General features: G+C 50.4%; 1 protein-coding gene across 1 annotated transcript in view; it reads right to left on the bottom strand.

Moving 5' to 3' along the window:
• The window catches only part of BGN (biglycan), a 158,328-nt gene extending 144,980 nt beyond the window's left edge, over positions 1 to 13,348 (bottom strand). Inside the window, exon 1 of the mRNA XM_086942305.1 lies at positions 13,182 to 13,348. The gene's annotated coding sequence lies outside the window, so the exon portion shown is untranslated. The remainder of the gene's footprint in view (positions 1 to 13,181) is intronic.
• Positions 13,349 to 16,311: the final 2,963 nt, after the last annotated feature.

Here is a 16,311-nt window from a genome sequence, read left to right as displayed (position 1 = left end):
AACATATAACCCTACTGAGGAGTGCTGGTACTACCCTTTGGTAGCATGTGTGTCCTGATGCAGTCCAGGTACTGTCGTTACCAATATGCCCTGCTGAGGAGTGCTGGTGCTGCCCGTTAAAAGTATATAACCCAACTGTGAAGTACCGGTACTGGCTGTTACTAGCATATATAACCCAACTGAGTAGTGCTGGTACTGCCTGTTACTAGTTAATATAACCCAACTGAGGGGTTCTGGTACTGCCTGTTACTAGCAAATATAACCCTACCGAGTAGTGCTGGTTTTACCCTTTAGTAGCATGTGTGTCCTTATGCAGTCCTCGTACTGTCGTTACTAGCCAATCTGCCTTTGCTGAGAAATGCTGGTGCTGCCCATTACTAGTATATAACCCAACTGAGGAGTGCTGGTACTGCCTGTTACTAGCAAATATAACCCCACTGAGGAGTGCTGGTACTGCCTGTTACTAGCAAATATAACCCCACTGAGGAGTGCTGGTACTGCCTGTTATTAGCAAATATAACCCCACTGAGGAGTGCTGGTACTGCCTGTTATTAGCAAATATAACCCCACTGAGGAGTGCTGGTACTGCCTGTTACTAGCAAATATAACCCCACTGAGGAGTGCTGGTACTGCCTGTTATTAGCAAATATAACCCCACTGAGGAGTGCTGGTACTGCCTGTTATTAGCAAATATAACCCCACTGAGGAGTGCTGGTACTGCCTGTTACTAGTTAATATAACCCCACTGAGGTGTACTGGTACTGCCTGTTACTAGCAAATATAACACCACTGAGGAGTGCTGGAACTGCCTGTTACTAGCAAATATAACCCCACTGTGGAGTGCTGAAACTGCCGGTTACTAGCAAATATAACCCCACTGAGGAGTGCTGGTACTGCCTTTTACTAGCAAACATAACCCCACTGAGGAGTGCTGGTACTGCCTGTTACTAGCAAATATAACCCCACTGAGGAGTGCTGGTACTGCCTGTTACTAGCAAATATAACCCCACTGAGGAGTGCTGGTACTGCCTGTTACTAGCAAATATAACCCCACTGAGGAGTGCTGGTACTGCCTGTTATTAGCAAATATAACCCCACTGAGGAGTGCTGGTACTGCCTGTTACTAGCAAATATAACCCCACTGAGGAGTGCTGGTACTGCCTGTTATTGGCAAATATAACCCCACTGAGGAGTGCTGGTACTGCCTGTTACTAGCTAATATAACCCCACTGAGGTGTACTGGTACTGCCTGTTACTAGCAAATATAACCCCACTGAGGAGTGCTGGAACTGCCTGTTACTAGCAAATATAACCCCACTGTGGAGTGCTGAAACTGCCGGTTACTAGCAAATATAACCCCACTGAGGAGTGCTGGTACTGCCTTTTACTAGCAAACATAACCCCACTGAGGAGTGCTGGTACTGCCTGTTACTAGCAAATATAACCCCACTGAGGAGTGCTGGTACTGCCTGTTATTAGCAAATATAACCCCACTGAGGAGTGCTGGTACTGCCTGTTACTAGCAAATATAACCCCACTGAGGAGTGCTGGTACTGCCTATTATTAGCAAATATAACCCCACTGAGGAGTGCTGGTACTGCCTGTTACTAGTTAATATAACCCCACTGAGGTGTACTGGTACTGCCTGTTACTAGCAAATATAACCCCACTGAGGAGTGCTGGAACTGCCTGTTACTAGCAAATATGACCCCACTGTGGAGTGCTGAAACTGCCGGTTACTAGCAAATATAACCTTACCAAGGGAGTGCTGGTACTGCCTGTTACTAGTTAATATAACCCCACTGAGGAGTGCTGGTACTGCCTGTTATTAGCAAATATAACCCCACTGTGGAGTGCTGAAACTGCCGGTTACTAGCAAATATAACCTTACTAAGGGAGTGCTGCTACTGCCTGTTACTAGTTAATATAACCCCACTGAGGAGTGCTGGTACTGCCTGTTATTAGCAAATATAACCCCACTGTGGAGTGCTGGTACTGCCTGTTACTAGTTAATATAACCCCACTGAGGTGTACTGGTACTGCCTGTTACTAGCAAATATAACCCCACTGAGGAGTGCTGGAACTGCCGGTTACTAGTTAATATAACCCCACTGAGGGGTACTGGTACTGCCTGTTACTAGCAAATATAACCTCACTGAGGAGTGCTGGAACTGCCGGTTACTAGTTAATATAACCCCACTGAGGGGTGCTGAAACTGCCGGTTACTAGCAAATATAACCTTACCGGGGAGTGCTGGTACTGCCTGTTACTAACATATATAGCAATTCTGAGAAGTGGTGGCACTGTCCTTCAGTAGCATATATAACCCAACTGAGTAGTTCTGGTACTGCATCTTACTAGAAACTATAACCCCACTGAGGAGTGCTGGTACTGCCTGTTACTAGCAAATATAACCCCACAGAGGAGTGCTGGAACTGCCGGTTACTAGTTAATATAACCCCACAGAGGGGTACTGGTACTGCCTGTTACTAGCAAATATAACCTCACTGAGGAGTGCTGGAACTGCCGGTTACTAGTTAATATAACCCCACTGAGAGGTACTGGTACTGCCTGTTACTAGCAAATATAACCCTACTGAGGAGTGCTGGTACTGCATCTTACTAGAAACTATAACCCCACTGAGGAGTGTTGGTACTGCCTGTTACTAGCAAATATAACCCCACTGAGGAGTGCTGGTACTGCCTGTTACTAGCAAATATAACCCCACTGAGGAGTGCTGGTACTGCCTGTTACTAGCAAATATAACCCCACTGAGGAGTGCTGGTACTGCCTGTTACTAGCATATATAACCCCACTGAGGAGTGCTGGTGTTGCCTGTTACTAGCAAATATAACCCCACTGAGGAGTGCTGGTACTGCCTGTTACTAGCATATATAACCCCACTGAGGAGTGCTGGTACTGCCTGGTACTAGCAAATATAACCACACTGAGGAGTGCTGGTACTGCCTGTTACTAACATATATAACCCCACTGAGGAGTGCTGGTACTGCCTGGTACTAGCAAATATAACCACACTGAGGAGTGCTGGCACTGCCTGTTACTAGAAAATATAATAACCCCACTGAGGAGTGCTGGTACTGCCTCTTACTAGCAAATATAACCTTACTGAGGAGTGCTGGTACTGCCTATTACTAGTTATTATAACCCCACTGAGGGGTACTGGTACTGCCTGTTACTAGCAAATATAACCTTACTGAGGAGTGCTGGTACTGCCTGTTACCAGCAAATGTAACCTTACTGAGGAGTGCTGGTGCTGCCTGTTACTAGCAAACATAACCCCACTGAGGAGTGCTGGTACTGCCTGTTACTAGCAAATGTAACCTTACAGAGGAGTGCTGGTACTGCCTGTTACTAGCAAATATAACCATCAATGAACCAACATAGGGTCAGAAGCTGTGCAACACAGACGCGTCGATGGTGCATCATAGGGTCAGCAGCTTTGCAACACAGACGCGTCAATGGTGCAACATAGGGTCAGCAGCTGTGCAACACAGATGTGTCAATGGAGCAACATAGGGTCACCAGCTTTGCAACACAGAAGCGTCAATGGTGCAACATAGGGTCAGCAGCTGTGCAACACAGATGTGTCAATGGAGCAACATAGGGTCACCAGCTTTGCAACACAGAAGCGTCAATGGTGCAACATAGGGTCAGCAGCTGTGCAACACAGATGTGTCAATGGAGCAACATAGGGTCAGCAGCTGAGCAATGCAGAAGCGTCAATGGAGCAACATAGGGTCACCAGCTTTGCAACACAGAAGCGTCAATGGTGCAACATAGGGTCAGCAGCTGTGCAACACAGATGCGTCAATGGTGCAACATAGGGTCACCAGCTTTGCAACACAGAAGCGTCAATGGTGCAACATAGGGTCAGCAGCTGTGCAACACAGATGTGTCAATGGAGCAACATAGGGTCACCAGCTTTGCAACACAGAAGCGTCAATGGTGCAACATAGGGTCAGCAGCTGTGCAACACAGATGTGTCAATGAAGCAACATAGGGTCACCAGCTTTGCAGCACAGAAGCGTCAATGGTACAACATAGGGTCACCAGCTTTGCAACACAGAAGCGTCAATGGAGCAACATAGGGTCACCAGCTTTGCAACACAGAAGCGTCAATGGAGCAACATAGGGTCACCAGCTTTGCAACACAGAAGCGTCAATGGTGCAACATAGGGTCAGCAGCTGTGCAATACAGATGTGTCAATGGAGCAACATAGGGTCACCAGATTTGCAGCACAGAAGCGTCAATGGTGCAACATAGGGTCACCAGCTTTGCAACACAGAAGCGTCAATGGAGCAACATAGGGTCACCGGCTTTGCAACACAGAAGCGTCAATGGTGCAACATAGGGTCACCAGCTTTGCAACACAGAAGCGTCAATGGAGCAACATAGGGTCAGCAGCTGTGCAACACAAAAGCGTCAATGGAGCAACATAGGGTCACCAGCTTTGCAACACAGAAGCGTCAATGGTGCAACATAGGGTCACCAGCTTTGCAACACAGAAGCGTCAATGGTGCAACATAGGGTCAGCAGCTGTGCAACACAGATGTGTCAATGGAGCAACATAGGGTCACCAGATTTGCAGCACAGAAGCGTCAATGGTGCAACATAGGGTCACCAGCTTTGCAACACAGAAGCGTCAATGGAGAAACATAGGGTCAGCAGCTGTGCAACACAGACACGTCAATGGAGCAACATAGGGTCAGCTGCTGTGCAACACAGACACGTCAATGGAGCAACATAGGGTTAGCAGCTGTGCAACACAGAAGCATCAATAGTGCATCAATGGGTCAGCAGCTGTGCAACACAGAGGCATCAATGGTGCAACGTAAGGTCACCAGCTTTGCAACACAGAAGCGTCAATGGTGCAACTTGGGTCAGCAGCTGTGCAACACAGAAGCGTCAATGGTGCAACATAGGGTCACCAGCTTTGCAACACAGATGCGTCAATGGTGCAACATAGGGTCAGCAGCTGTGAAACACAGATGCGTCAATGGTGCAACATAGTGTCACCAGCTTTGCAACACGAATGCATCAATGGTGCAACATAGGGTCACCAGTTTTGCAACACAGAAGCGTCAATGGAGCAACATAGTGTCACCAGCTTTGCAACACAGAAGCGTCAATGGAGCAACATAGGGTCAGCAGCTTTGCAACACAGAAGCGTCAATGGAGCAACATAGGGTCAGCAGCTGAGCAATGCAGAAGCGTCAATGGAGCAACATAGGGTCACCAGTTTTGCAACACAGATGCGTCAATGGTGCAACATAGGGTCACCAGCTTTGCAACACAGAAGCGTCAATGGTGCAACTTGGGTCAGCAGCTGTGCAACACAGACGCGTCAACGGAGCATCATAGGGTCAGCAGCTGTGCAACACAGAAGCATCAATGGAGCAACATGGGGTCAGCAGCTGTGCAACACAGAAGCGTCAATGGAGCAACATAGGGTCAGCAGCTGTGCAACACAGATGCGTCAATGGTGCAACATAGGGTCAGCAGCTGAGCAATGCAGAAGCGTCAATGGAGCAACATAGGGTCAGCAGCTGTGCAACACAGATGCGTCAATGGTGCAACATAGGGTCACCAGCTTTGCAACACAGAAGCGTCAATGGAGCAACATAGTGTCACCAGCTTTGCAACACAGAGGCATCAATGGTGCAACGTAAGGCCACCAGCTGTGCAACACAGAAGCGTCAATGGTGCAACATAGGGTCACCAGCTTTGCAACACAGACGCGTCAATGGAGCAACATAGGGTCAGCAGCTGTGCAAAACAGAAGCATCAATGGAGCAACATGGGGTCAGCAGCTTTGCAACACAGAAGCGTCAATGGAGCAACATAGGGTCAGCAGCTGTGCAGCACAGAAGAGTCAGTGGTGCAACATAGGGTCAGCAGCTGTGCAATGCAGAAGCGTCAATGGTGCAACATAGGGTCACCAGCTTTGCAACACAGACGCGTCAATGGAGCAACATAGGGTCAGCAGCTTTGCAACACAGATGTGTCAATGGAGCAACATAGGGTCACCAGCTTTGCAACACAGAAGCGTCGATGGTGCAACATAGGGTCAGCAGCTTTGCAACACAGATGTGTCAATGGAGCAACATAGGGTCACCAGCTTTGCAACACAGACGCGTCAATGGAGCAACATAGGGTCAGCAGCTTTGCAACACAGATGTGTCAATGGAGCAACATAGGGTCACCAGCTTTGCAACACAGACGCGTCAATGGAGCAACATAGGGTCAGCAGCTGTGCAAAACAGAAGCATCAATGGAGCAACATGGGGTCAGCAGCTTTGCAACACAGACGCGTCGATGGTGCAACATAGGGTCAGCAGCTTTGCAACACAGAAGCGTCAATGGAGCAACATAGGGTCAGCAGCTGTGCAGCACAGAAGAGTCAGTGGTGCAACATAGGGTCAGCAGCTGTGCAGCACAGAAGAGTCAGTGGTGCAACATAGGGTCAGCAGCTGTGCAGCACAGAAGAGTCAGTGGTGCAACATAGGCTCAGAAGTGTTGCAAGATAAGGTTGGCAGTGATGTAACACAGCTATGGTGCAACACAGAATAAGGAATAGATGTGCACAGGGTTCATATATATAACAGTGCAAAAAAATACCAACTATTGTGTGACTCTGGGACGACAATGACGCAGCTCATGAACAGCATTGATGCAACAAAGAGGCAATAAAAGTGCAACAAGCGCCCAAAAACAGTGCAGTACAGAGGTAGCAATGGAGTGAGGCAGCCAAGCACAGTGCAATAAACGACAAACAATGGTGTCACACAGGATAAGGACCTGTATAAAAACACAGACGCGGAAATGATGTAACACAGCTATGGTGCAACACACGATAAAGAATGAAAGGTGAATACAACAGAACAATGAAGGACAAACAATGGTGCCACACAGGATCGGGAATGGTATAAACATACAGAAGCGGCAGTGGTGCAACACACAGACATCAATGGTGCAACATAGGGTTACCAATTGTATAGGATGCTGCTGGAAATGATGTAACACAACTGTGGTGCAACACACAATAAGGAACGGATGTGCACAGGATTAATGCAACCGTGAAAAATACCCAACTATTGTGTGATTGAGACACCAAAATTGTGGCTCATGGACAGTAATGATGTAGCAAAGATAAAACTGGGCGACAGACGCCCAACATCAGTGCAATACACAGGTGGCAATGGTGTGACACGGGCGAGCACGGTGAAATAAAGAACATGCAATGGTGCCACGCAATGTGTAAAAAAACAGGAGCAGCGGTGGTGCAACAAAGGCCCACTAGTGATGGAGCCAGGGCCATCACTCACACAACTCCTAGACACCCATGAAGACACACAGAGCTAAGAATAGTGCAACACGGGCCCCTGTGAACCACCAGATCACCATTGGCTCTTCGAGCACCTGTTGGCACGTGCTGGCTGTACCCTTTACCTTTGACCCTACACAGTCCTTCGGTCCCATGTGGCCCAGGATTGTGTCATTGTTAATAACACATACAAATATCACAAGCAACACTGGTGCAACGTAGGTAAAGCAATGGTGAACAAAGGACCAAGAATGGAGCAAAAGAAAAGAATCTGTGGTGCAACACAGGGCCAGAAATTGTGCAACACAGGACCTGCGTTGGGTAGCACTGCACCAGTAAAAGTTACACAACGCCGCAGCAGCACAGGGGCACAATGGAACGGTACAGGTTTGCAGTTCATTTAGAGTCGCAATAGAGAAATAAAGGAAAAACAATAACGTAACAAAAGTACAACAATCGTTCAAATCAGTAACAGCGATGGTGCAGCAAAGGAACAGCCATGGTGCAAAAGAAGGTAAAAAATGTGCAACACAAGCAAGGAACTGTGCAGCAAAGGCGTGGCAGATGCACAACCCTGGCAGCACAGCATGCAGGATCAGCTTCGGCGTAACACAAAAGTACCATTAGTGCAACAACATAGCATCAAGAGTAGTGAAACACAAGGCCAAGTCTGGTGGTGCAAAAAACGCCAATGCCGTGAAACAAGAGCATTGACACGGGCGTATGAGGAACCGCACAGGATGAGCACTGGTGCAACATGATTCTTGTGCTTCACACAGGACCAGCACTAGTGCGCTACAGGACCAGCTGGTTCCACAAAGGATCATCACTCGTGCAATATGATTCTCATGTTTCACACAAGATGAGCAATGGTGCACTACAGGACTAGCTGGTGCCACACAGGATGAGCACTAGGGCACCACAGGACCAGCTGGTGCCACACAGGATGAGCACTAGGGCACCACAGGACCAGCTGGTGCCACACAGGATGAGCACTAGTGCACCACAGGACCAACTGGTGCTACACAGGACGAGCGATGATGTAACACACAGGACCAACTGGTGCTACACAGGACGAGTGATGGTGCAACACACAGGACCAACTGGTGCTACACAGGAAGAGCGATGGTGCAACACACAGGACCAACTGGGGCTACACAGGACGAGCGATGATGCAACACACAGGACCAACTGGTGCTACACAGGACGAGCAATGGTGCAGCACATAGGACCAACAGATGCTACACAGAACGAGTGATGGTGCAACACACAGGACCAACAGATGCTACACAGAATGAGTGATGGTGCAACACACAGGACCAACTGGTGCTACACAGGACGAGCGATGATGCAACACAAAGGACCAGCTGGTGCCGCACAGGATGAGCACTAGTGCACTACAGCATCAGCTGGTGCCGCACAGGATGAGCACTAGGGCACCACAGGACCAGCTGGTGCAACACAGGATGAGCACTAGTGCACTACAGGACCAGTTGGTGCCACACAGGATGAGCACTAGTGCACCACAGGACCTACTGGTGCTACACAGGACGAGCGATGGTGCAACACACAGGACCAACTGGTGCTACACAGGATGAGCGATGGTGCAAAACATAGGATCAACTGGTGGTACACAGGATCAGTGATGGTGTAACACACAGGACCAACTGGTGCTACACAGGACGAGTGATGGTGCAACACACAGGACCAACTGGTGCTACACAAGACGAGCGATGGTGCAACACATAGGACCAACAGATGCTACACAGAACGAGTGATGGTGCAACACACAGGACCAACTGGTGCTACACAGGACGAGCAATGATGCAACACAAAGGACCAACTGGTGCTACACAGGACGAGCGATGGTGCAACACACAGGACCAACGGATGCTACACAGGAGGAGTGATGGTGCAACACAGAGGACCAACTGGTGCTACACAGGATGAGCGATGGTGCAACACACAGGACCAACTGATGCTACACAGGACGAGCGATGGTGCAACACATAGGACCGACTGGTGCTACACAGGATGAGCGATGGTGCAACACATAGGACCAACTGGTGCTACACAAGATGAGCGATGGTGTAACACACAGGACCAACTGGTGCTACACAGGACGAGTGATGGTGCAACACACAGGACCAACTGGTGCTACACAGGATGAGCGATGATGCAACACACAGGACCAACTGGTGCTACACAGGACGAGCGATGATGCAACACACAGGACCAACTGGTGCTACACAGGACGAGCGATGGTGCAACACATAGTACCAACTAGTGCTACACAGGATGAGCGATGGTGCAACACACAGTACCAACTGGTGCTACACAGGACGAGCGATGATGCAACACACAGGACCAACTGGTGCTACACAGGATGAGTCATGGTGCAACACACAGTACTAACTGGTGCTACACAGGACGAGCGATGATGCAACACATAGGACCAACTGGTGCTACACAGGACGAGCGATGGTGTAACACACAGGACCAACTGGTGCTACACAGGATGAGTCATGGTGCAACACACAGTACTAACTGGTGCTACACAGGACGAGCAATGATGCAACACAAAGGACCAACTGGTGCTACACAGGACGAGTGATGGTGTAACACACAGGACCAACTGGTTATACACAGGATGAGTCATGGTGCAACACACAGTACCAACTGGAGCTACACAGGAGGAGGCAACACAAGACCAACCCTGACTGCCAAGATGAGGAATTGTACAACACTGTGCCGGCTAATGCCTCTCAGGACGAAGATTGGTGCAACAAAGGACGAGCGATGGTGCAATACAGGACCCAGCAGTACTGCACAGGATGAGAAGTGGTGCAGCACAGGATACAGACAATAACTGCACCACCCTGTGCTGTGGCGCAGGCAATGGCTACACCACCCTGTGCTGTGACATAGACAATGCCTGCACGACCCCATGCTGTAGTAAAGACAATCCAGGCAGTGAGGCACCACCCCTGCCCCAGCACAAGCCCTCGGCTGCACGCCTGCACTCCCTCTTCCTGGCATGTACCAGGCCTGCAGAGCAGCTGCTTCTGTACCGGGTTCACCTGTACAGACCACAGGCTCCTCTACAGATGCCACACGCCGCTGTACATACCACAGACACCTCTACAGGTGCACACGCCGCTGCACAGACCACAGGCGCCTCTACAGGTGCACACGCCGCTGCACAGACCACAGGCGCCTCTACAGGTGCACACGCCGCTGCGCGGACCACGGGCACCTCTACAGGTGCACACGCCGCTGCACGGACCTCAAGAGCCGTGCCTTGGACAGGGTGTCTTGCTCCTGTGGAAATCACACCGGCCTCTGTAAAGGCAACGCTCCGCCTCCTATGGAGGGGGGTCAAATCGGATGGGTCCATGATCTGGGGGAGCCGTACCCCCTCCCCATCCTGGTGAAAGTGCACCCTGCAACATACAACGGACACGTTCTGTGTAAAGGGGTCACCCAGGTCTACAACGGAACCTTCTACCCTTAAACGGAACCCGCCCCCTTATAGTGGAAGGACCCCGTACAAAGTGAGCCATCGGCCTGATGCGCGCACCCTGTATAATGTGGGCTCCGCGGGTACTGTGGGCACCCTGTAAGATGCGGACACTGGTGTGGCTGCAACATCCTGTGCGATATCCGAACCTGTATCGCGTATTCTCCCTGTGTGATGTGGACACCCTGTATATAGTGTGCAAACCATGTTTAATGCGGATACCCCGTGTGATGCACGCACCCTGTCTAATGTGGGCTCCGCGGGTACTGTGGCACCCTGTAAGATGCGGACACTAGTGTGGCTGCAACATCCTGTGTGATATCCGCACCCTGTATCGCGCGGACTCCCTGTGTGATGCGAACATTCCGTGTAAAGAAAACTGCCCGTATCACGAGGACGCCCTGTGTCATGTCTACAGGCTGCGTGACGAGAACAACCTGTATACTGTGACCACCCTGTGTTACATTGATTCCCTGTGTGATGAAACCCTGTATACAAAAGACTTCCTATGTGATGCGTTCGCCCTGTATAATGTGGGAACCCTGCACAATGCATAATATCGATGGACCTACGTGACGCGGACACCTTATGAGTCTCAATTGTGTCATTATACATTATGTATTTGTGTAACCTCCATCACGCCACCTTGTATCAATATAATATTGAGTGAATACCTAACTTGCTGATCTGTAACTCACACCGCGAGTAAACTGATGTAGAGGTAAGTAGCAACACCTACTTCCATGCTACTATTGTTGCTTCTTTAATTTACTTCGACCAATTGTAAAGCGCCCTGATACCTCTCGGTAAAGTACGCGCTATATAAAAACGCATAAGTAGCTAAATAAATAAATAAGTCCATCCTGTTAATTCGGTCATCCTGTGTGATGCGGGCACCCCCGGGGGGGGGGGGGGGACTCTCCCCTTCCATGAGCCGGCGGGGGCGGTCTGCTCTCGAACATGCCGACTCACCCTACGGGGCAGCCTGTGCCCTGCCTCAGACTGACACCCCCTCCCCTGCCTCCTCGCCCCCCGCCCCCTCCTCACCAGCCCTGACATGCTGACCCTCCCCCCTCCCCTCCAGCCGCAGCATTCCTCAGTCCAACTTGTGCATCTCTGCAAAGTACACTGCGTTTAGGGTGGACACCGCCCCAAACAGCCAAGCAAATGAAGGGGTCGTAGAGCATACGGAAGGGCATCAAAAACGACAGGGCACCCAAAACACCAGAGTGAAGGCAGGGGGTGCTTAAAGGGGGGGGGGGGGTGCCCTCCTGTCTGAGACATCCCTTCCCCAGAAGAACCGTCCTCACTTCTTCCTAAACCCCTCTTTATTTATTCTTTTGTTCTATATAGCGTTTACTAGACACAAGGCGTCGCAGCGCTATACCACATTACACTTGAAAATCTAACAGACAGTTTATTGGGAGACATTGATGATGAGAAAGCACAGGCGCTCACTTCACCAAGCTCACCTTTATCCAGAAAGCATCCTTACCAATGCCCCCCCCCCCCCCCCTCCCCCAATAAGAAGTGCACAGAGGAGGCGATTCAGACAGAAAGCGCTTGAAGGCTGTCTAGGTAGGTTGAAACATTGGCTGATTAGGCCGTATATGATGTTGCCGATTGGTCGAGATAAAGGACTCGTGTGGGGGACTTGTGACCGAGCAGTTGACGGTCGTGCTGCATGGAGTCTGCCACAGATGTTGCCGGCACGAGAAAACCCTGCACGAAATCTCTTCAGCCCAAGATTACACGAGGTGTGGACCTTTCAGGACAGTTTTCCGTGAGCCATTGTATAGCGCCTTGACTAGAAACAAAACATACTCGAGGATATCAGGCTGTTTCCCCGTTTGAAGTTTCCCGCCTGCTGGAAAAAAAGCCTCACCTCTTGTTAAATTATCAGTTGTTGTAAAATGTTAATTTTGTCGATTTTTTTACTATGTTAAATCGCCTTCATGTTGTTGCTTTGTGTTGGAGGTTCCATGTATTATGTCATCAGTTGAAGTTTGTGTTTATCTAACATTATGTGACATTGTGTTACGTCACACACGTGACATTACGTTTACTATTACCTTATATTTCGTGATCACTTCCTTCTACGTGTAATCTACGTTATGACTTTGCTGTCTGGTGGTTTGATACGTATTTTAGGAGACACATATCCACGTCGCCTCTAGGCGCTATCCTGCTGCCGCGGCCCCCCCGTACGCGCCGGTTGCAGCTGTACCATGCATTATTACCATGAAAGCGCCTCCTTCACATCTGCCATACTACCATTAAATAAAATACTTAAGACCGGACGGAGTCGGACCTACCTTGTCTCGTGTCAGCCAATAAGAATCAGTAATGGTGATAAAAGTGAAAGTCCGGGGGTCCGTCCCAGAGCCGCGTCCGCCTCAGCCCAAGTCCGCCCGCAGATTGGAGCCGGCCCGAACACTGCGCGGCCCTGGCTGTGCACACTGGTGGGGCCGGGCCCGGGAGAGGCTTTTGAGCGGGGGAGGGAGGGAGCGAGGCCGCCCCCCTCCTCCCAGGCCTAAAAAGGCTCGGAGGCTGGAGGGCCTCCCTCCCAGTGGGCTGAGCGGCAGCACCTGCCAAGAAACTCCCCAAAAGTGCGGGCTCTCCGAAGCACTCACGCCTGTGCTCGACTTGAAATCACCAGGAAGAAGAGAGCGCTTCTATGCAGCGCGTGTGCCTTCGAGGCGCTGTAGGAACTCGAGGGGAGTCCGTGCGTGGGAGCAGCGTGTACCCGCGGGTACATTCCTCGAGCTCCTTCCTGGCACTTCCTTCTACAGCGCCCTTCACGAACTGGACGGCCTCTAGCCGCTTGCATGTGGGTGGGTGGGTGTTGAGCCGACGCTTGTGAAAAGTGCAAGATTGAGGTCAGGAGGCCCTGAAATACCTTACAGGGTGCCGGGCCCTCCCACCAAAGATTCCCTCTCCCCCGAGCCCCGCCCCTCACCCTGCCCTCAGGGAAGAACTTCAGATATTACCTGTGAGTGTGGAGTGCCCAGCAGTGCCAGATTCGTGCACCGCCCACTACGACAGGCCCCCTCAGTGCCCACAAGTGGCAGCTCTTCCCTCTGCCCAGCAATGCCAGCTCATCATATCGCCCAGGACAGCTACATGTGCCCTCTGCCAACCCGCAGGAGCTGCCCCCCTCCACTCAGTGCCAGCTTCTCGCCCTTCCATCCAGTGCACGCTTCCTGCACCTCCAGCTGTAGACCCCCAATGGGGAGAGCTCAGGCTGGGAGGGGTGGGTGGGGGTCAGTACCCTCATCCCCGGGGGTGGGGGGGCGCCAGGTAAGAGTGACGCGCCAGGCCAAGGCGTGCCCCTGCCTCCTTCCAGCGTCTGGCACTTCGGGCGCGACCTGGAAAGAAGGGAGACCGTCTGGAAGATCTGCTCACTGAAGGGCCTGACTCCAGCCTGGAGGAAACAGACACCGTCTGGAAAATGTTTGTCAGGCCACACGCGCAGTGTGGGTAACCGTGCTTGGGCCTTAGGGGCTCACCCGGGGGGCAGGGCAATGCGTTCCCAGGCCAAGACCAGGTCTGCTGTAACTGGAGGGCACGTGCACGTGGAATCCATGCCGGGAGTGCACAATCTGCAGGCACAACTGGCCCCACAGAAGGCTCGTGAAAAGCCCCCCTGTACCTGTTGACATCTAAGGAGCAGACAATGGTGGATCTTGACTCAGGCTGCAGGAAGCGGTCAATGCACGTGCCCTGCCCTCAAGTGCTGAACCCGCCTCCCCATGCGTTCCTAGGAGCTCACTGGCCGCTCAGGGGCGAGGTCATCTGTGTCTGGTTTTATTCTCCAGTGTCAGCCTTTGCTAATCTGTGCCTGTTTCTGGCCCAGTGTTAGCCTTTGCTAATCTGTGCCTGTTTCTGGCCCAGTGTCAGCCTTTGTTAATCTGTGTCTGTTCCTGGCCCAGTGTCAGCCTTTGTTAATCTGTGCCTGTTTCTGGCCCAGTGTCAGCCTTTGCTTATCTGTGTCTGTTTCTAGCCCAGTGTCAGCCTTTGTTAATCTGTGTCTGTTTCTTTTCATAATAGTGGAATCACTCTCACTGTGTGTTCATCACTCTCACTGTGTGTTCATCAATAGGCAACACTGATTCTCTTGATTTTGACCTGCTTGCAAATGTTTTTGTACTCGTCAGCTTCTGAGTACACTGTAACCATTGCAGGATATACAAACCATTCTTGCATCCAAAATAAAGGTCCTCTTGCCAACTTCCAGCTAATTGACAGCCATCCGTAAATCACCACACAACCTAACCTCCCTGCGTTCATTTTCATGGCCACAATTGGTGACAGCCACACCGCTCTACCTTTGACACTCCAGAGTTGTTGCGTATCAAATGAGTCAAGAACTTTCCAAATTTCTTCAACTCTGCAAGCCAAACCATAGAGTTGTTTTCCATTACGTACATGGCATTACATGCAATGTATTTCTCAAGAGTCATGGCAAATGCAGATTAAACTTGAACACAGGACTGACATTTGTACCAGACAGTACTTCACAATGCTTTCCCTGATGTTGCACTAACTCCCACATGCAGTTAACATGCACTCTACGATCATGATGATGCCATTCTCCAGATTTTGAGTTATATACTGTTAGCTGTTCAAGGTTGACTTGTCGCCTTTTTGTTGCATGTCACTGTACTTAGGTGTTAAACTGATACTAATGAGTTGCAAGTTGTGCCCAGACACGGTTAGTCTGTGTAAACATGGCAAAATAAAAAACGAAAGTGATACTATCTCAGAATGCTGCATAGTTAAGTCAACCCTACTGCATAAAATGGTTCTTCCCTGCCGCATATTACAGTAGCCCTGGTACACCAAGGCTCTGAGTTACACACATGGTAAGGTGTTTAGACAGCAGAGCTATTCCTCTGTGACACACACATGGTGCAGTCGTTAGACAGCAGAGCTATCCCCCGGGGACACATACGTGGTAAAGTCTTCAGACAGTAGAGATATCTCTTGGGGATGCGTACATAGTACAGAGTTTATACAGCAGAGCTATCCCTCTATGACACATATGTGGTACAGTCGTTAGACAGCAGAGCTATTCCTTGGAACCCATACATAGTACAGTCTTTAGACAGCAGAGCAATCCCTCGGTGACACATTCATTTTACAGTCTTTAGACAGCAGAGCTATCTCTCGGGAACGCATACATGGTATGGTCTTTATACAGCAGAGCTATCCCTCAGGGACCAATACATGGTACAATTGTTAGATAGCGGAGCTATCCCTTGGGATGCATAAATGGTACAGTCCAGGGCTGGCGCTAGGCATGGGCAGTATGGGCAGCTGCCCAGGGCCCCGCGCTCAGCTCAAAAACATAGGGCCCCACTTCCACATGAAAGGTTGCATTATAGTTAGGCCACCTGCTCCTCCTGTGAATCACTGCAATTTTACATTTTGCTGATGAGGCGC

The sequence above is a fragment of the Lissotriton vulgaris genome, chromosome 10 (assembly GCF_964263255.1).
Source record: "Lissotriton vulgaris chromosome 10, aLisVul1.2, whole genome shotgun sequence".
Taxonomy (NCBI): Eukaryota; Metazoa; Chordata; class Amphibia; order Caudata; family Salamandridae; genus Lissotriton; species Lissotriton vulgaris.
The sequence above is the reverse complement of the archived record's forward strand: the minus strand, read 5'-3'. Positions and strand labels throughout refer to the sequence as shown.